This window comes from Schistocerca nitens, chromosome 1 (assembly GCF_023898315.1).
Source record: "Schistocerca nitens isolate TAMUIC-IGC-003100 chromosome 1, iqSchNite1.1, whole genome shotgun sequence".
Taxonomy (NCBI): domain Eukaryota; kingdom Metazoa; phylum Arthropoda; class Insecta; order Orthoptera; family Acrididae; genus Schistocerca; species Schistocerca nitens.
In genome coordinates, this window is record NC_064614.1 from 1,087,360,992 (window position 1) to 1,087,382,975 (window position 21,984).

Below are 21,984 nucleotides of genomic sequence, written 5' to 3' on the forward strand. Positions count from 1 at the left end.
TCAGGACTGAAGACAACAACAACAACAACAACAACGGGTTGTCTGGTGTTCTGCCGGATATCAGCGTCGTACTTGCTTGATATTTCGGTAACGTAGCTCGTTACCTTCATCAGGTGCGACCTGAGACTACTCCTCGAGTGGACCTGGTCCTGCATTTATGCCTGTGGCCTTCTCCCTTCACCAAGCGCTCCCTCTGCGGTCTGCGCCCGCTCAATGCGATCTTCTGGAGCATTGCCGTTCCCTTTTCTGTCCGCTGCAGTCATAGGTGTTCTCTTTGCGGTCCGCGCCTGCCAGACACTATCCTGGGTGTTCCAACTTCGGTCTGGTCCGTTTGGAATCCCGTCTGTGGTACCAGGCATTCTCCCTGGGCTCCTCTCCCGCTCACTGTGATCTGCTGGAGCGTTGCCGTTCCATTTTCGGTGTGCTGCGATTCTAGATGTTCCCTCTGCGGTCCGCGCCCGTCAGAAACGACCCTGGGCGTTCCATCTTCGGTCTGTTGCGCCTGGAACTCTGTATGGGAATCGCTCTCCCTGTCCACTCCTTCAGTTCTTCTATTTGTGTGGTGCTGCAGCTTCAACAATTCCAGAGCAAGATCCCAGGCTCTACTTAGCTGGTACCCCGTGTCACGGTTCATGAGATAATTGGTTACTTTTATCTCTATTGACTCCCTTATAACACTGTCCCAAAATCCGGGCGTTTGTGCTAGAAACTTGGTTTCTTCATAATTCATGGCATGACGTAGCTTTCCAAACTGTTATTTTGTTGGACTACCAGTTTCGGTGATATATTACGGCATCCTCAGGACGTCTCATCGACGTGTAGCAAGATTCGACCCTCGGTTCCCATCAAAATAGTGGACAGCATTGAAACACTGGTATCTGTAGATTTTTAAGACAGCGATCACTTCCAGTATTACCTGCCGACAGGTGATGTTTGAAGTGATGGCTGTCTAAAAACTGGCGAGTGATGTTTGAAGTGATCGCTGTCTCAAAAATCTAATACCATTCTTTGAATGTTGGCCCCTATTTTGACCGGAATCGAGCTTGGAATCTTCCTACACGGCGTTTAGGGAGCTTGAAGATGATGTAATATATGGCCGAAACTGGTAGTCCAATAAAATAACAATTTGGAAATATACGCAGTTCAGAGATTTTTGATTTGACATTACGTGCTGAACAGCCGAGGTCCCGAACCATTTCTGAAAAGACCGACATATAGAGACTTGATGTCAGAAGTGTGTTGTAAATAATGATGACAGTTATGTAAGTCTGCAGGTTTTCGTGGCCGTTGTCACTGAAGTTAAAATCTTCTGGGTTATTAGGCAGCGTCATGTTTCTTCTAAAATGTTCGACGTTTCGACCCCTCTGCTGGGATCTTCCTCAGGATCTTTTAGTGTCCACTACTGCTAGAACACTGCAGTAGTGGACAGCAAAAGATCCTGAGGAAGATCCCAGCAGAGGGGTCGAAACGTCGAACATTTTAGAAGAAACATGACACGGCCTAATAACCCAGAAGATTTTAACTTCAATGACGACAATGTTGAAGGCCAGTACAGGTAATTTGTTTGTAACTCTTGGCTGCTTTATTTTCTGAGATCATTCCCCCGACTTTTCAGACGCACCTGTAAAAATCTACTCAGACGCGTGAATAACCGCAGTTTGACAGCCGCTACTTTAGATACCATGTGTAGTGCGGTGATCGGCCCGTGGTGTCCTTGGTCCTTTATCTGAGAATACTCGGCTCGGGTTGGGACGGGAATGATGGTAGGCCCTCGGACGCGCCTATTGTTGGCCGAGCGCAGCGCCGGCGGCCCGTGACGGATTCGGGTGTGAGCGGCTGGCACGCCGGCCTGCGGCCTGCCGACTGGGGGCTCGCGAGGCATGTGCCAGGCACGTTAATGTGCGGCCGGCGTGCACCCCTAATGGCAGCGCCGGCCCATCAGCCGGACACGCTGTGCCAACTGCAGCTTGCGGGTTTTCACCACACTGCGCAGTTTGCTAGTTACGCTACACCGCGTGCTGGCGGCGTAAGCTGTAAATGCCTCAAAACGTAACCCTTACTACACTGTCAGACAATAGTAGTAAACAAGCCTGAGGGGAGGACGAAACCAAACGATACTTCACAGCTTGAGAGGACCTGTATTGCAGTTTCAATGATTACAAAATAGAGGCAAATTAACAAAGAGTTCGGCAGTATGAGCCCACTGAACACTATGACGCTGCACTATGGCTGGCCAGAGTGCTCTTCTTCGGTTGTGATGGGTGTCAAAGTCGTTGTATCCCATCACGAGGCAAGCTTGCACACAGCTGTTGCAATTGGTTCTTGATAGCCTGGCTACTCACATTGGGATGGAGTGTGCGTTGGAGCTTGTCCCACGCACGTACGGACAGCTGGGGATCTACTTGGCCACCGGAGTACCTCAGCATCACGACTGACAGATTATGAGGCCTTTTCCAAAATCTGAGGAACTTTCTCCACAAAATTTTATTGATTAGCGACTCCATGGCGTGTTGTGTGCACCACGACCAAATAGTGGATAGAATTGAAAGGAAAAACAGCATTGGCCTATTTTGTTGTTTTATTGTCAGCAAAATCTATTTTCGGTCACTTAGTGACCATCCTCAGTGCTGTAATATACGATTAAAAGTCGTAGGCGCTGGTATCAAGCTATAATCACAAGCTTAGAGCGATCACATGAGTTTATGTGATCGCTCTAAGCTTGTGGTTATAGCTTGATACCAGTGCCTACCAATTTTAATCGTATATTACAGCACTGAGGATGGTCACTAAGTGACCGAAAATAGATTTTGCTGACAATAAAACAACAAAATACGGCCAATGCTGATTTTCCTTCCAGTGTCTCCGCAAAATTTTTCTGCGCTTATCGTTTGCATGTTGTGCATGATCTCGTTAGAAATTCTCTCCTCCACAATTGAAGCACAGCTCCCAACGCCGTTTCCACTTGCGGAAGTAGCCTTGGTACGCCTCGTGCTGGATCTCGCGACGCGCCGTCTATGAATTTTCTTTTATCTCGTCTATCGTTGCAAATCTTCGTCCTTTCAACGGGCTTCAAATCTTTGGAAATGAAAAAAGAAAGTTCACAGGGGCCAGATGTAGAGAGTACGGAGGATGAGGCAGTACAGTGATTTCGTTTCTTGTGCAATAGTCACGCACCAATAGGAGCAAATGTGTGGGTGCGTTATCGTGAGGCAAGAGCTATGGTTCAAATGGCTCTGAGCCCTATGGGACTTAACTGCTGTGGTCATCAGTCCCCTAGAACTTAGAACTACTTAAACCTAACCAACCTAAGGACATCACACACATCCATGTCCGAGGCAGTATTCGAACCTGCGACCGTAGCGGTCGCACGGTTCCAGACTGTAGCGCCTAGAACCGCTCTGTCACCCCGGGTGGCGGCAAGAGCTATGAATTGTCTTATTGTTACATTATCAGATGCCAAGTTTGTCTTATTTGCAGATGATACAAACATTGCAATAAATAGTAAATCAAAAAGGGGCAGCTAATAAAATTTTTACTGACATTAATAAGTGGTTCATAGCCAATTCACTGTCATTAAACTTTGAAAAGACCCACTATATGCAGTTCAGAACTTACAAGAGATGTCCTTGTGGTGTGTGTATAAAATATAATGACATGGAAATAGGAGTTGAGAGTGTAAAATTCTTGGGATTACAACTTGATAATAAATTCATTTGGGAGCAACATACTAACGAACTGCTAAAGCGCCTAAGCAAGTCTGTGTTTGCAATGCGAATGATATCAGACATAGGAGATGTAAATATAAAAAAAACTGGCATATTTCGCTTGTTTTCACTCCATTATGTCATATGGTATCATATTTTGTGGTAACTCCACAAACAGAGAAAAAATTTTTAGAGTACAGAAGCGTAATGTACAGAGTACAGAACAGTAATGAGTAGTGTAAATCCAAGAACATCATGTCGAAACCTATTCAAAGAATTGGGCATATTAACCACAGCTTCTCAGTATATTTATTCCTTAATGAAGTTTGTTGTAAATAATACATCTCTTTTCCCAACTAACTGCTTGGTACACAGTATCAATACTAGGAATAAGAACAATATACATAAAGATTTAAAATCACTTACCCTTGCCCAGAAAGGAGTCCAGTATTCAGCTATGCATATTTTCAATAAGTTACCAGCAACCATTAAGGGTTTAGTTTCAGACAAGGCACAATTTAAACATAATTTAAAAGAGTTTTTGATGGCCAACTCCTTCTATTCCATCCATGAGTTTCTCAACAAGTGCAGTAGACCATTTTAATGAAAATTTATTATACTTTAATTTTTGACAATACTTCGTTGTAACAGCCAAGTAACTACCTACTGTGCGAATAATGGATGTATGGAAAGCAAATGTAAGTCTTAAGTCTGTAAATAGTGGAAGTTTAATTTTAAATCTCGTACATAACCTGACTGTTCTTAACTGAGGATCACTGAAATGAATAATTTACTCTAATTTTTGACAGTACTTGATTGTAATAGCCAAGAAACTAGCAAATGTCTGAATGATGGATTTAATGAAAGCAGATGTAAGTATTAAACCTGTAAATATTAGAAGTTTAAATTTAATTCATGTACATAATTGTACTGTTTATTGACTGAGGATCATTAAAATTAATGAAACTCAAGTTTTTCTAATTACATTTTTGTAATGTGTTTATGTGACATGTTCCACACCCAGGAGGATTCCCTCTTTAATGGGTCTATGGAATGAATAATTAATTTAATGTACTCTAATCTAATCACCACATTTCAGTCTGTTTCCTTTACATATTTTCTCGCAGGCGTCGCAACACGTCACCATGGTACAATCGATTTACAGTGTCCCCTTGTGGCACGAATTCATGGTGAACTAATCCTTCATAGGAAACTATCAGTTTGGCTTTGACATTTGACCTGAGCTGACCAGAAATCTTTTGTGTGTGTGTGTGTGTGTGGGGGGGGGGGGGGGGGGGAGGGGTGTCTTGGGGAATCTTTCCCGACCCATAGTGAAGATTGAACCTTGGCTCAACATCATAATCTTAGACCCACGTCTCATCACCAGTTATGTTTCTCTGAAGGACCATCTCGTTCACATTTATGTGATGAAAAAGCTCTTCACAAATTGCGGGGTGAAGGTCTTTGTCGTCTAGACTCGTGAGCCGTGGGACGTACTTAGCGGCAACACTATGCGTTCCGAGATGCTGTGACAGTATTACATGACATGATCCAACTGAAATGTTACATTCCTCTGCAAACTGTCGGACAGTCTGTCTTCGACCGGCACGCACAGTTCCCTTAACATTCCTGACATGAAAGTCGTCCTGAACGAGAGTCATCCTCCAACTTCCGTGCGGCCACTTTTAAACCGTATGAACCATCCCTAACACAGAGTACGGCTTAAGCACTAACCACCGTAGGCTGCTGCACCATTTGGTGTCTATCTGTAAAGGTTTCCTTGAGTTTCACGCAAAATTTAATGCAGGCGTGTTACTCCTACAACTGTGCCATTTCGAAAATCGCAAACAGTGTGATACAACGTTCTACTCAATACAGCACTGAATAATAACTAACATACAACAGCGAAATTTCCATCAGTTACACGTTAAAAACGTCGATGTGCAAGTATGCCGACCACATATCGCTCCGACACACCATTGACGTGAAATTACAAACGTCCCGGAATTTTTTGAATAGACCTCGTATACAGACACGTGGCATGTATGGACGAGTATTGTTCTTTTGAAAAGTGACACCAATATGATGGCACAAATCAGGACATAGTGTGCTGTCAGGCTCCCTCAATCACTCACAGCAGTCTAGACTTCTCGCTCACGGTGCCACTCCCAACACAGCTGTTTGTGTTGTGCTGCTATCGGCAGTCTACGCAACGAATGGTGGATGTCTAGTTGAGCTGCTTCTAGTCTCCGTCCAATGATGCCGGATGACACACAGTGTTTAGGGAGTTCATTACTTCTTGGATGGCAGGCGCAGACCTGAGGGCGCTTCAGTCCGGAACTGCGCTACTGCTACCGTCGCAGGTTCGAATCCTGTCTCGGGCATGGGTGTGTGTGATGTCCTTAGGTTAGATTTAAATAATTCTAAGGCACTGATAACTTCAGATGTTAAGTCCCATAGTGCTTGGAGCCATTTGAACATATCTGAAGGGGCTACGAGATGCTTGGTGCACAATCTTGTAGTGGTCAGATGTCGTCGACCGAATCCTTTACGACCAGTATATCTGCCCTTAAGTTCCGATGCAGTCCAACATTGGGCCACTGCAACATTCGAACGCTCCACTAATCTGAATATAGACGATTCGACCATCAGTTAAAATGGTGACGTACCATGGGACCTCTTTCAGCCTCTTTCAGCCTCTGTCGGGTGCTGGTAACACTATCTTATACGAGCACGTGACATCTCCCGTGCCCTTCACAGTGATCACGCGACATCTGATGCCGTTCACGCCAGTTAAAAGCTATACCCTCCTGTGAATGATCGCAAACACAAACAAGACTAATGCATTCTGACGACTGTTTTACCGGTCACAGAGAACTGCGACTCGAATCATATACATATCCGCCACTGTTGCATACATCTACGAAATTACATTCACATCCGACTTTGTCTCTTTGCTGTTTCACTTTTTGTGTCACGCAGTGTACATGCAGACTTCGTGACGGTTGCCTACCAAGGGAATGGGCAGACATGTCATGTCAAAACCAGCCCTAATTTTTTCGCTTCTCGTAGTTAACGTTAGTTAAGTTTCAACCCTCCCCCCCCCCCCCCCCCCGACATGAACTGGAAGTTACACAGAAAATCACGAAAACGGCTTTTCTTGCTTCTCGTTCGCATCCAACGGATGGTCGCCACTTGATCCAGCTAGCTGTTGTTGCGCTAACCGCCTTGACATCATCGCGGAAGTTTGAGCGCTTTATCATCGCTGCAGAATTCATTGAAGTGGAATATTGCTTTCGCTGAGAAGGGAAAGTTCAAAATGGTTCAAATGACTCTGAGCACTATGGGACATTATACGTATTTTCAGACTTCAGTCCAACGACGACGAAAAGGGCGAAGAAAGCTGTCATCATGAAGCTATAGTCATTTATGAGTAATAAAGCCACATTTAATTTTGAATTATTTCCAAAAGAAAAGCCAGAAACTAAAATTACCTCGTTAGACAACGTAAAAGCAGTATTGTACCGCGTTATCGAAAGTGATACGTTTCAACTCTCTTTTTATTTTTTCTAAAGCCAGGAAAAAGTATAGTAATTTAGTTTTAGCAATACTATCTTGCGTGACAAAGCTTTAGATATTCCTAACGGTATAGGCATGAAGGAAAAAGCAGCCGGTGTGGCCGAGCTGTTCTAGGCGCTTCAGTCTGGAACCGCGCGACCGCTACGGTAGCACGCTCGAATCCTGCCTCGGGCATGGCTGTGTGTCATGTCCTTAGGTTAGTTCGGTTTAAGTAGTTCTAAGTTCTAGGGGACTGATGATCTCAAATGTTAAGTCCCGTAGTGCTCAGAGCCATTTGAACCATTTTCGAAAAAACAGCTTCTCATTGTCGGATTAGAAGTTTCAAGATATTCGCATAAAGTTGCGATAAAAGAAATAACAAAATTTATACGAAGAAACATGTAGAAAAAAGAAGTGATTCGGACTGAAGAGGTAGATGATTTTATTACAAACGGATAATCATAAGATGGCTAGTTTTAGTGAATATTGCGTTTACAATACAGATGAGTACAATTAAGAACAATTAATTCACAGTAGAAGAACGCTTCCCATAAAATTGGAAAAGCTTCCAGAAGTGGCTGAGCATTCCACGAAAATACCCAAACAGTCATACGTAATAATGCCCGTAACCAGTCTGGACGGTGCATTGTTACCTTTGAAACAATTTTACCATCAACAATCGACCGGAAACTTTGGACCTCATGTGAAAAGATCAATGTTGCATAAAGACAGTCTCCGGGAAGGGTCATCAAAGAATGAAACAAAGAAGTTGGGAACTGAAAAGTTTCGTTTTCATGCGTCACCTTTCTCTTCCGTGCTGTGGGAACAAATCCCTTTCCCTCCTAGATTTCTGATCAAGCCGTAAACGTTCATCATTGTTAATTGCCGCATTTCGAGTTCATCCTGACAAAGAAGCAGACATTCTTCATATTCCATCCCGTACGATGAGGCACTAACCGTTAGACAGAGAATGCTTCCAGTGCAGACATTTTAGAAAATATTCTACAGGGAAGTTTTTATGGACAGATCACTAAAATTTCCAGTCTACCAGTATGGAAATGTTCTCAAACTGCAGCCGGTAACTGAAATTTAGCGTGGATTTAAACTTACATGAACTACGAGTGGCAAAACAGTCAAAGCAGGTTTCGACATGGCAAGCCTGATTATTCTCTTTTATGCCCATCTCAAAGCAATAGACATCTGTGGTCCTAAACGCCAATATTCGGATTAAAATTTAGATCTGCCTATAAAGTGACGCTTGCGTGTACTACCACTTTTAATGGCCTGACAAAAAAATTCCCTGAAAAACTATTACTACCAGCAGAAAATGCGTTACTGCCTCCCTAAACAACCATTTTGTAATTGGGGCAGTTGGCTTATGTTATTTCATTGTAAATCTACTACTTCTGTAAAAGTCAGTATGTATTTTCCTTTTTTGTGTTTTTCTCTTCTCTCTGTTAACATTGCTTTGTAATGATTTTGGTGTACAGATGCAGCGTAGTGTGTTAAGCAGAACTAATATTGTTATTTACTGTGTAATGTTAATGCCATGCTTACGGCCTTGCCGCAGTGGATACACTGGTTCCTGTGAGATCACCGAAGTGCTGTTGGGCGCGGCCGGCATTTCGATGGGCGACCATCGAACCGCCATGCGATGTTGCCATTTTTCGGGGTGCACTCAGCCTCGTGATGCCAATTGAGGAGCTACTCGACCGAATAGTAGCGTCTTCGGTCAAGAATACCATCAAAACGACCGGAATGCGGTGTGCTGACCCCACGCCGCTACTATCCGCATCCTACTCTGAGAATGACACGGCGGTCGGATGGTCCAGGTAGGCCACTCGTGGCCTGAAGTCGGAGTGCTTAATGCCATGTTTGTGTAATTTCGTTGTAATTTTAGAATCTTCGGCCCGTAAGAAAATTACATATCTGTGAATAATGTTAGGAAGAGACAGTTGAGAAGTGATGGTGAGCAGTATTGGGTTGCAACTACGAGTTAAGCTGAATATTAGAAGTAAAACAGATTGTCTTTCTTTCGGGTAGAGGACTAGTTGTTGTCTAATTTGCTATTCTCAAAATTGAATTGGAATCTGTGAGAGGCCTGAGCTCCTCAACGGTTTTATTTTGGTGCAGTGAAAAATAAACGGGCGGACTGCGCATCGGCGTTGGTGCTCGGCCGTCCGTCCACCCTTATTTCTGGAAATCTTGGTATTAACTCGAGTGGTCTTGCCCCATTATGTTTTTGGACCAGTGAGGGGTTATTTATGGTGTATTCTGACGAACTGGCGATCGACGAGACAGCGGAGCGCCACCAGCAGGGATCTTGCAGCAGTCGTCTCAGGTAGGAAGCTGCCCCAGTCATACATAATGTATGTCTGAGGAAGCTGCCGAACGCACATCTCTGCAGTCACACTTTCGACTGTCAACCGACATTTCATTGATGCGGGGCATCAGTACAAATAAGGCCCTATAGACAAATATTAGCAAAGTGCCTGACATAGGTTCAAGAAAATTTCAGTTTACTTTCTAACAGCTCTCCTTCAACAACACCTAACATTAAAATTGCAATTTTGTTGTTAAGGACAATTTCATTGTTAGAACTTTACGTAGTTACCACATAACAAAGTGTGTTGATCTAACGGTTATAATTTAAGTAACGATATTTTGAAGACACTAGGGGCATGGGTATGTGTGTTTGTCCTTAGGATGATTTAGGTTAAGTAGTGTGTAAGCTTAGGGACTGATGACCTTAGCAGTTAAGTCCCATAAGATTTCACACACATTTGAACATTTTTTTGAAGACACTAGGGATAAAAAATTGAACAGTTCTGTTCTATTGATGCTGTGAACTCAACTTGTGGAACAATAGAGGCATTTACTACAATAAATTAACAAAGACTTGAAGTTGAAACCGTTACACCTGCATTAAGCCAGGTCATTTCTCCATTCTTTCAGTGCTCACATTAGCTTTATTGTAATAACTTATCATATATTTGTTTGTTGATTGCATTGCTTAATAATTAAAATTTCCCACCAGCGACATTTTGAATTCTAGCAGCTGTTAATTGTACACCAATATGCATCAAATTTATTAGATTTATGAAAGACGTTTTCGTATATTCAAAGTTGCACTGCCTACCCATATACGGTATCCATTTTCAATAGCAAACATTAACCCAGAGTTATGTGTTGTTACAGTACCTCCTGCTAAATAATATTTTAAGATATTTTATCTGTTTATGTGTCTCATTTATAGGTATTTGTTTTGTATTGACTAGAGTGTTCTTATGTCCTGTATCTGCGATCTCAGTCAATCTTTTCTTAGTGATAGACACTGTCAACGAGATAATACCAGACACATAGTAGTTCAAGATAGAGACTAACTGCCTAGGATTTTGATTAAATGGTCTGTGGTGCTTTAATCCCAACCATTTGCGTTCTGCTACCTTTAAGTGCTACGTGCAATAAGGCATTTTCAAATTTTACAAGATTATTGACAAGGTGGGGGTAAGTATTTACTTGTAGTACACAATGGAAACCATTACGCAACACACAGCCAAGAGACAGTCCTTGCAACTTTTCCATAAACATTCTTTACTGACGGCAGTAGTATATCGGAATCAGTCAAAGTAAAGAAGTTAGGACATTTTTAACCTGACAGCGTATTGTAATTTTCCGACATGAGCCGGGGTCTGTGATTAAACTGTTGAATGAAAAGTTTTAAACGGCGAAGAATAAACAACAGTCCCAGCTGGTAAGCTACACTTATGAATCTTCGTTTTAAAATTTTATATAGCTCAGAAACGAACGTAAAGCTTGAAAGCCTACGTTTTTCATCGTTAAAATGCAGAGGGGACATGAAGATAAAAAGCTGATACATTGTCCGTAAAAAAATACAAACATTGCGCCTCGCTGTATTAACCCACTTTTAGTGCTGTACACAGCAGTAACATCCAATATGTCTGGCATGGCGCAACCAGCATTTGTCTGCCAGGCTTGAATACAAAGCAACGAATTACTTTGTTACGATACAATGTTAATTACTATTTATTAAAAACAACAAATGGCTGTGGTGTTTGCTTTGTCATAGTCCTTGCCGGTGCGTCGTGGGCACCATTGCATCGATAATAGTTTTCATGGCATTTATTTATCCGGTATTCGATGTTAGGTGACAATTTAGGCGCTCTTGTCCAGCCAGTTACATGAAACACATTTTATGACGCAGATGCTATGCTGTGTAATGTCAATCTGTACGTGAATAATATCCACATTCTCGATTTTACATTAATGACCATTACTCTGAAGCAACGTATTTCATTATATACTCGCAGATTTTAAGATCAAAACTAGTCTCATAATTTTATTGTAATGGAAAAGGAGATTTTTTTTCTAAACTGCTCGCCATTATTGAAAAAGATACTTACCGGCAAGCTACAAACATGAAGCAGACTATAAAACCAAGAGACAGGTATACGTACTTTCCGTAAAGTTTAAGAGTAGCAAAAACGTCCAGTATGTAACGTGTGTTTACTTTCTGACATTTTCCGCAGCTCGTGGTCGTGCGGTAGCGTTCTCGCTTCCCGCGCTTGGGTTCCCGGGTTCGATTCCCGGCGGGGTCAGGGATTTTCTCTGCCTTGTGATGACTGGGTGTTGTGTACTGTCCTTAGGTTAGTTAGGTTTAAGTAGTTCTAAGTTCTAGGGGACTGATGACCATAGATGTTAAGTCCCATAGTGCTCACAGCCATTCGAACCATTTGACCCTTTCTGACATAGACTGGCAGTCGCGTAAAAATTTCTCTCCGCTGTTCAAATCGTTGCCCTCTGCAACGGGAATTTCAAAAAAAATTAATTATTTTAATAAGGAAAATCGACTTTTACAGGTAAAACTTGTATTAAATTAGTAGGAAAGACGTGGAATCTTTTAGAAAACCAAAGGTGAAAGAAAAATTGGAAGAAGGTGAATGTAAACTTCTTGCCTTCCTCGTCACAGCTCACGACGCAATGAACTACACCGTGGCTTCGTCGGGACAGTCAGCTCTCTGTATATGATGGACTTTCTAAAGACTATACACAAATATCTATATTTGATATTAATTATGCAAATTGTGCCAGAAAGACTAGCTTTTGATAGAAGATTATTGTGCAGTAACATTGAAACCGTATACTTTCATACAGAACACGTTATAACATTAAAAACACCAACTACAGGAAGCTTTTATAATCCGATATGTAGTTTCCCGTCATTTTATTTTAACGAATCGTAGCTGAAAAGAGGTGTTCTGGCGAGATCATCTATCTTCTGATGCTTGAAACAGGATATATTCATACGACGTAATCTATGACAAAAGGAAAACCCACCATATACGACGTTTAAAGTAATAAAGTGAGTGGTTGATCCTAAGCTTTGCTTGTGACGGATAAAGGACGTCGCATTTCGATGGTCACCTTCCTCTCCACGAGGAGAAAAAAAAAAAGTGCTGTGCCAGATTCTTTACTTCACGTTCCGCAGTGTAGCGGAATGTGGAATTCCAGCCTGTGACGTCACCAGCACCTCGTCGACGTGCATTTTCACGTCCCGTGTGACGGCGACTGGCGTCTCAGCTTTCAGTAACACATTTTGTACGTTTGGTAATAGCAGTTTTGCGCAACAGGTGCGAGGAGTTTTGAATATTACTGGCATAACCAGGCTTAAATATTATTAAGGCACGGTAAGTAAACAGAGCCTTTCTCAGGTCTCTGTCTTTTATAGATATAGGCTTTGGTCAACAATTTTAGTATCGGCGTTTTGCTGCGTATGCCGGTAATACTTTCCCCCTATTATGTTAGTTGATACGAGTTCCTACGTCTTTGTGGCATCTCATTCCGTTGTCAGATAACATCTGCAGTCGACACAGCGAGAGAAGTAGGATTCACGCGACAACTTCGCAAGCCTACCAATACCCGTCACGTAACGAGATTTTGTTCATCTTTCATCACTGTTGCCATAGTTGCGACTGAGGGTTTCAGGCTGTACTGACCGCAATCTTTTGCAACTTATAGGTGTAAAATCTGAAAACAGAGCTCAGAAGGCTTTAAGCACTATGGGACTTAACTTCTGAGGTCAACAGTCCCCCAGAACTTAGAACTACTTAAACCTAACTAACCTAAGTACAGCACACACATCCATGCCCGAGGCAGGATTCGAACCTGCGACAGTAGCAACAGCGCGGTTCCAGACTGAAGCGCGTAGAAGCGCTCGGCCACAACGGCCAGCGACAACAGAGGTCCCAGCTGTCAGGGATGCTTCTTTCGCTTTACGAAGTATAGTCATCCTCCGCTGAACTGTACCATATGCTCCTTTCCTCTAGAAACGACCACATTATGCTCGTAAAGGACCCTCCTCCTAGTCTCATTGTATAAAACCTTTTTCTGTCCAAAAGGTGGCTTCTTAAGAGTTTTGTTCAAATGGTAAATTAAATTTTAAAAAGCTTTTAACACACTACTGTATGCCGATGATGAAATAATAATCCAAGAAAATGAATGTAAGATTCAAAGGGCGTTTATCATCGTAATTTGTTGGGCACCAAATGCAATTCGAACATCTTCAATAACAAAATAATGGTTATGGCATGCAGGGAAAAATAGCGTATAAAATACTGTAATACGTAATCTAATACTAGACCAGGTAACACTTTCAGAATCCCGGAAGTGACAGAAGATAAAATTTAGACAGTCAAATTGCTAACAAGATACTAAAATTTAATGCAGTCTGTGGAACAAACAGAGATACGGTAGCGAATAAGTCGTGACAGAGACACAGATGAAGTTTCATAACCTCGTGGCAGTACCTGCCACTCTCTATGGGTATGAAAAATGGGTTCCTTCGGAAAAGGATACGAGCATGATCGAAGCTACGTAAATGACGTTCTTGTGCAGTGTTGAAGGGTGGAACAGAGAATATTTCTTTAGAAATGAAGACGTAAGTTATGAGTTACAAGCTGGTTCAGTGCACAGGAAAATACAGATACAGAATGGAGGAACATGTAGATAGAATGTGTGAAAATAGGCTTCCGAAACTAATTCACGACTACAAACGTGGAGGAACATCACAGAGGGGAAGACAACGGAAGAGAGAAACTCATCTAATCCATGAACGTAGAAGTAGAAGAAGAAGACGAAGAAGGTGCGGGTTAGTGACGAATATGTCGGGCGTTATTACATGGTTTACGGTCACTATGTGCTGTAACTTGGATATAACACAGTGCTAAAAATGACTAACATGTCAATAAGTATGAAGGTGGCAGAGTGTGTTTCTCGGCTGCTCACTTCTGCGTTTGTAGAGGAGAAGGAGTAGAAGGAGGAGGAGGAGGAGAAGGAGAAAGGAGATTTGTGTTCAACGTCCCATTGACAGTGAGGTTATTAGGGTCGGAGCACAAGCTCAGATTAGGGAAGGATGGGGAAGGATAGCGACCGTGCTCTTTCGAAGTAACCATCCTGGAACTTCCCTTAAGCGATTTGGGGAAATCACGGAAAACGTAAATCAAGATGGTCTGACGCGGGTTTGAACCGTCGCATCCTGATATCCCGAATTCGAGTCCAGTGTGCTAACCACTGCGAACTTTGCTCGGAGCTTTTGTAGACGTACGCACACTAAACAGTGGCTTCCTGCTAGCTAACACTGACATTGCGCAGGAAGAAACTGATGTTGGTTTCTCCTCTACTGTCCAGCATGTATTTTGAAGAATGAACGACGGAAATAGAATACAGGTTTAGGAGCGGGAAAGGAAAATAAAATCAAAGGTGAAATGAAATAATTTGTTGATGACTGCTTAATAAGTACTCTAATGACTGCAGAATACTGATTGAGAATAAATGAAACAAAATAAGAAGATAGTGGTATCAGCAAAAATGTGATTAGCGACAAACTTAAATTCAAATTTAAAGCCATGGGGAAAACGAAATTAAGGATATCTGATAAAATAACAGATGACGGATGAAGCGAGGTGGATGTAAGAAGCAGACAAGGGTAGGCAAGGAGAGAGTTACTCACAAAAAAAGGCTACATAAAACTTTCTCGCCGATTCCGCAGAGAATATTATCACTCAGCTTTAAGAATCTTTCAGAAGCACAGACTCTAGATTCCCTTCTGTTCCACTTTTCCCATAGTCCTATTATGTACTTTGAAGCATCTGTTTTACAGAAAGATGTTCAAGTTTATGTTTACAAAAGATATTCTTCGCGCAAGAAGAAGAAGAAGAAGAAGAAGAAGACTATATTATAGACTACATGTTAAGACAACAGGGTAGTAGCTGCCGTGGTACTTGGGGGAGCCGTAGGCGACTAAAATTGATGGTCAAGACAGAGATTGAAACACATGTAACAAATAATTGAGGGCATTGTGTGAAAAGATGGGGTTAACGTAGACGGTTGCACCAAACCAGTCAGAAAACTTAAAATTAAATTAAAAAACCTATGCAGACAGACAGAATTCTGAAAAAGTATATCATTCGCATATTTGTAGATTTCAGTGGCGTTGTGCTTGTGTACGCTCTCTCTCTCTCTCTCTCTCTCTCTCTCTCTCTCTCTCTGTGTGTGTGTGTGTGTGTGTGTGTGTGTGTGTGTGTGTGTTTGCCGGGTGGCATAAGGCGGCGGGCTCAAATATAGTCACCCTCAGGAAAGTTATGCATGTGAAGATGGGAAAAGACACGAGCCGTGATATCTAAATTAACTAATATTGGCCGCAACAGAATACTTCGTTCAATTTATTGTAAGATACCTAATTGATGACTTGTAGTAAACAAGGAATTTTTTTGGAATGATAATAAATGGTTCAAATGGTTCTGTGCACTATGGGACTTAACATCTATGGTCATCAGTCCCCTAGAACGTACAACTACTTAAACCTAACTAACATAAGGACGTCACACAACACCCAGTCATGACGAGGCAGAGAAAATCCCTGACTCCACCGGGAATCGAACCCGGGAACCCTGGCGTGGGAAGCGAGAATGCTACCGCACGACCACGAGCTGCGGACACGCTACCGCAGGAATTATAATAACTATTCCTCTTCTTTCTTGCTTAGTGTTTACATGCCTCTATTTTCGCACAGAAGTACAGTCATATCCTGTAATCTGTGTGGGTATTTTGGGAAGTGATAAGCGATTTGTCATTATTACTAGAACTGAACCGAGCCGATGCAGTATATTGTTGCTGTGGGTGCAGTCTGTCTAACTGCAGACACTGGTGGATAATCGGACGATTTTACGGGACTCCGCTGGCCGCGCCACAATGATCCATTGTGATAGAATAATGGTTCCATAAATTTATGAATGTTCCGGAGCGGCAGTTGCACCGGCTACGCCGTAATCCCAGCGGCGCGTCAGTACGGTAACATGTGTGTAACTAATATAAACGCTGCCCAGGATTTGCGGCGGCCACTCTATTCGATGGCGTCGCCACCGGCTTACGGTGCATACAGAAAGTGTAGATTTATGCGACCTGCGCCCAAATTGGATTATCTTGTTACGAATGACGCCGATGCCGTTCTGGGTGAGTCAATAAGTGATGTAGCGCGCTTAGAAAACCAGGGACTATATGAAGTGTGTGCTTTGAAGGACGGATACTGTACGACCTCATTTCTGTATTCTACACTCCTGGAAATTGAAATAAGAACACCGTGAATTCATTGTCCCAGGAAGGGGAAACTTTATTGACACATTCCTGGGGTCAGATACATCACATGATCACACTGACAGAACCACAGGCACATAGACACAGGCAACAGAGCATGCACAATGTCGGCACTAGTACAGTGTATATCCACCTTTCGCAGCAATGCAGGCTGCTATTCTCCCATGGAGACGATCGTAGAGATGCTGGATGTAGTCCTGTGGAACGGCTTGCCATGCCATTTCCACCTGGCGCCTCAGTTGGACCAGCGTTCGTGCTGGACGTGCAGACCGCGTGAGACGACGCTTCATCCAGTCCCAAACATGCTCAATGGGGGACAGATCCGGAGATCTTGCTGGCCAGGGTAGTTGACTTACACCTTCTAGAGCACGTTGGGTGGCACGGGATACATGCGGACGTGCATTGTCCTGTTGGAACAGCAAGTTCCCTTGCCGGTCTAGGAATGGTAGAACGTTGGGTTCGATGACGGTTTGGATGTACCGTGCACTATTCAGTGTCCCCTCGACGATCACCAGTGCTGTACGGCCAGTGTAGGAGATCGCTCCCCACACCATGATGCCGGGTGTTGGCCCTGTGTGCCTCGGTCGTATGCAGTCCTGATTGTGGCGCTCACCTGCACGGCGCCAAACACGCATACGACCATCATTGGCACCAAGGCAGAAGCGACTCTCATCGCTGAAGACGACACGTCTCCATTCGTCCCTCCATTCACGCCTGTCGCGACACCACTGGAGGCGGGCTGCACGATGTTGGGGCGTGAGCGGAAGACGGCCTAACGGTGTGCGGGACCGTAGCCCAGCTTCATGGAGACGGTTGCGAATGGTCCTCGCCGATACCCCAGGAGCAACAGTGTCCCTAATTTGCTGGGAAGTGGCGGTGCGGTCCCCTACGGCACTGCGTAGGATCCTACGGTCTTGGCGTGCATGCGTGCGTCGCTGCGGTCCGGTCCCAGGTCGACGGGCACGTGCACCTTCCGCCGACCACTGGCGACAACATCGATGTACTGTGGAGACCTCACGCCCCACGTGTTGAGCAATTCGGCGGTACGTCCACCCGGCCTTCCGCATGCCCACTATACGCCCTCGCTCAAAGTCCGTCAACTGCACATACGGTTCACGTCCACGCTGTCGCGGCATGCTACCAGTGTTAAAGACTGCGATGGAGCTCCGTATGCCACGGCAAACTGGCTGACACTGACGGCGGCGGTGCACAAATGCTGCGCAGCTAGCGCCATTCGTCGGCCAACACCGCGGTTCCTGGTGTGTCCGCTGTGCCGTGCGTCTGATCATTGCTTGTACAGCCCTCTCGCAGTGTCCGGAGCAAGTATGGTGGGTCTGACACACCGGTGTCAATGTGTTCTTTTTTCCATTTCCAGGAGTGTATAATGACGAGGCACAGTCGAGGCTACCTGGAGATTTTTGTCATTGCTAGGAAAAGGAAGTAGTTACCCTGCGTGTAAAGGTTCTAAAAGTATTATCGCTTTTTACTTCCCAGCCACCATCTTTTGATATTTTGCACTCCGCATACTGGAACCCTCTGAAACTAATAACCTAATGTTTGTCTTAATATTGGACCTTGTGGACCAGTTCTTGCACCATTATAACAAGGAAAAACGGTTTGAATACTCTTCTTGGTCATCCACTTTCTTTCATCCTCTCGTGAAGGTGTATCTGTCTCATATGTTTCCCCTGAAAGTAATTTCATTGTATGAGACTCTGCACTAAATAGATCCAGGTTTTTTCGCTGTTTACTTTCCTTTTCTCACTTACGGCAGTGACCTGTTCATATGAAAACCGACAAATTGCACCTTGGTTAAGAGTCGAGTTCATACTGTAGGTCCCTTGTATGGGTAAGGTATGTCATTTTTGCGGACGAAGTAAGTAAAGGCGAACCGCTTCCAGAGAAACCATTTCTAGCGAGGCACTGTTGCTTTCAAACCAGCCTCCTTGAGGACTTTACTGAGAGTTCTGTATAGTTGCGGGATTTAAGCCAGATGGCGTCCAGAACCTTCTGAGATCTGGCATTGTTTATTTTCGGTAACTGATTCTTATAAGAGTCAAGGGGCATGAAAGGGAATCAGTGGTTGGGAAGGGAATGGGACAGGGTTGTAGCCTCTCCCCGATGTTATTCATTCTGTATATTGAGCAAGCAGTAAAGGAAACAAAAGAAAAATTCGGAGTAGGTATTAAAATCCATGGAGAAGAAATAAAAACTTTGAGGTTCGCCGATGACATTGTAATTCTGTCAGAGACAGCAAAGGACTTGGAAGAGCAGTTGAATGGAATGGACAGTGTCTTGTAAGGGGGATATAAGATGAACATCAACAAACGCAAAACGAGGAAGTAAAATAACTGATGATGGTCGAAGTAGAGAGGATATAAAATGTAGACGCAATAGCAAGGAAAGCGTTTCTGAAGAAGAGAAATTTGTTAATATCGAGTATAGATTTAATTGTCAGGAAGTCGTTTCTGAAAGTATTTGTATGGAGTTTAGCCATGTATGGAAGTGAAACATGGACGACAAACAGTTTGGACAAGAAGAGAATAGAAGCTTTGGAAATGTGGTGCTACAGAAGAATGCTGAAGATTAGATGGGTAGATCATATAACTAATGAGGAGGTATTGAATAGAATTGGGGAGATGAGGAGTTTGTGGCGCAGCTTGACAAGAAGAAGGGACCGGTTGGTAGTACATTATCTAAGGCATAAAGGGATCACAAATTTAGCATTGGAGGGCAGCGTGGAGGGTAAAAATCGTAGAGGGAGACCAAGAGATGAATACACTAAGTAGATTCAGAAGGATGTAGGTTGCAGTAGGTACTGGGAGATGAAGAAGCTTGCACAGGATAGAGTAGCATGGAGAGCTGCATCAAACCAGTCTCAGGACTGAAGACCACAACAACAACAATTGAACCCCACAAATCTACATTAGGAGGGCACCCACTTGTCTCTGGTCTGTTTTCCCGATAATTTTAATTGCATGTTTTTCTTTGTGTTTAAAGAATCTATGAATTTGTTTGAAAACGTGAAAACAAATATCTTTACGTAGTGATACACAGGGCGACAGCGTGCAACCAGAGATAACACACAGTAGATTATTGCAGTCTGTGATCTCTGTACTGCATGGATATACATCTCTCATCTCAGAGTAAGGAGCTTCAGCGTGCCTGCAGATTTTTGTCGCCAGCCATGTTTCAGTTCCGCAGAATAATGTATGTATGTGATAAGGAATTCTTTACTTATTACTGGCTTTCAACTTCATATCAACTTGCGATGTAATAAGCTGATATGGGAGTAGAAAGAAAACTATTTTCATTTTGCTTTCTTGTGACATGTCTTGGTATCCATGTCGTAATTAGGCAAGAAACGAAATGTGAGCATCTTTTTCTGGCTACTTCAGAAAGATGGAAATCGATATTTATATAGTCTACAGGTCACTGATAGCAACAGAGCGATGACCTCTCTGGTAAATGGAGAAGTCTTATTCCTTGTAACCGTAATGTTCATATGTAGAGAACTGTAATTAATTAAGACTACGACGGAAGGGGTTCCTGGACTGTGGACATACTGAACGCAATCGCTGTAATACACTGTTGTTGACAGCCATCGTAACAATTTTGTAATTGAGAGAATTACGTTCGATTTTGGATGAGTTCTAAACATTTGTTATGACTTACAATGTTACAGATGGTTAACGATTGGAACTAAAAAATTACATATTAAATTTCAGGTATGTGATCAGCGTTTTTCTTCATTTTCCTGAGCCACAAGGTCCATGCTGAAATGTTTACGTCTACTCAAGTTGTGGAGATGTATGATGGACACACGGGTTAAGTAGTATCTGCAGCACGTTCTTTGTTGTTTTCAGCAAATCATTTAATTATGTAATTTCATTTGTTAAACACAACTGATTTACCATCCGTTCACAATCCACGCAGACCGTCGCAGTAGCTAGAAGCGGACTCCCTGATGATTACGTATAATTAAGGTGCAGAACTCTGAATTAAAGGTGAAGTGAAGATATTACTTCTGTTTCACATGGCGAGTTTGTCAGTTATTACGAACTGTGAACTTTCTGACAGATAATCACTATTCCAGTTACACAACTGATACGATACTCCACAGGCATGCAATTTAATTAGAAGTCACTTGTGAGGAACGGTGTAAAAAGCCTTCTTCACATCTAAAAATATGGAATCAGTTTGACGATCCCTGTCGATGGCACTCATTACTTCGTGAGAATAAACACTAGTCGCATTTTGCAAATACAATATTTTCTGAATCCGAATTGCCTATTTGTCAATAAATCGTTTTCTTCGAGGTGATTCATAATGTTCGAACACAGTATATGTGCCAGAAAGCTACTGCAAATCGAGGTTAGTAAAATGGGTCTGTAATTTAACGGATTACTTCTATTTTCTTTCTTGGGTGTTGGTGTGACTTGCGCTACTTTCCGGTCGTTGGATACACATGTTTTTACGTGCAATCAGTTCTATACGACTGTTACGTATGGAGCTCTAGTGCTTTATCAGCATACTCTGAGGAACCTTGCCTTTCTTAAGTATTTTAAGCTGTGTCGCTGCATCGAGGATATCAGCTGTTAAGTTACTCATGTGCGCATTTGCTCTTGATTCAAATTCTGGAATATTTACTTTGTCATCTTTCGTGAAGGAATTTCGAAATACTGTGTTTGGTACTTTTGATTTAGCGGCATTGTCTTCAATAATATCATCTTTGTTACCGCTCAGTGAAGGTATTGATTGCATCTTGCCCCTGGTGTACTTTACATACGACTAGAATCTCTTCGGGTTTTCTGCCAGTGAGTCACTGTAGTTTTCTAACGAATCCTCTGCTTGATGACCTTACTCAGTATTCTATACAGTTGCAGCATTGACGCCAGTTGACTTTAGCACTTTCTGAGGCCTACCGTCGTTTATTTTCGACAAATAAACGATCTCCCATAAATGTAAATAAGTAAACATCCAAATGCACACTTCCCGTGTACATACTTAGCTTCGTTAATGTCTTGTCCAGAGTTACAGATTCACGTAT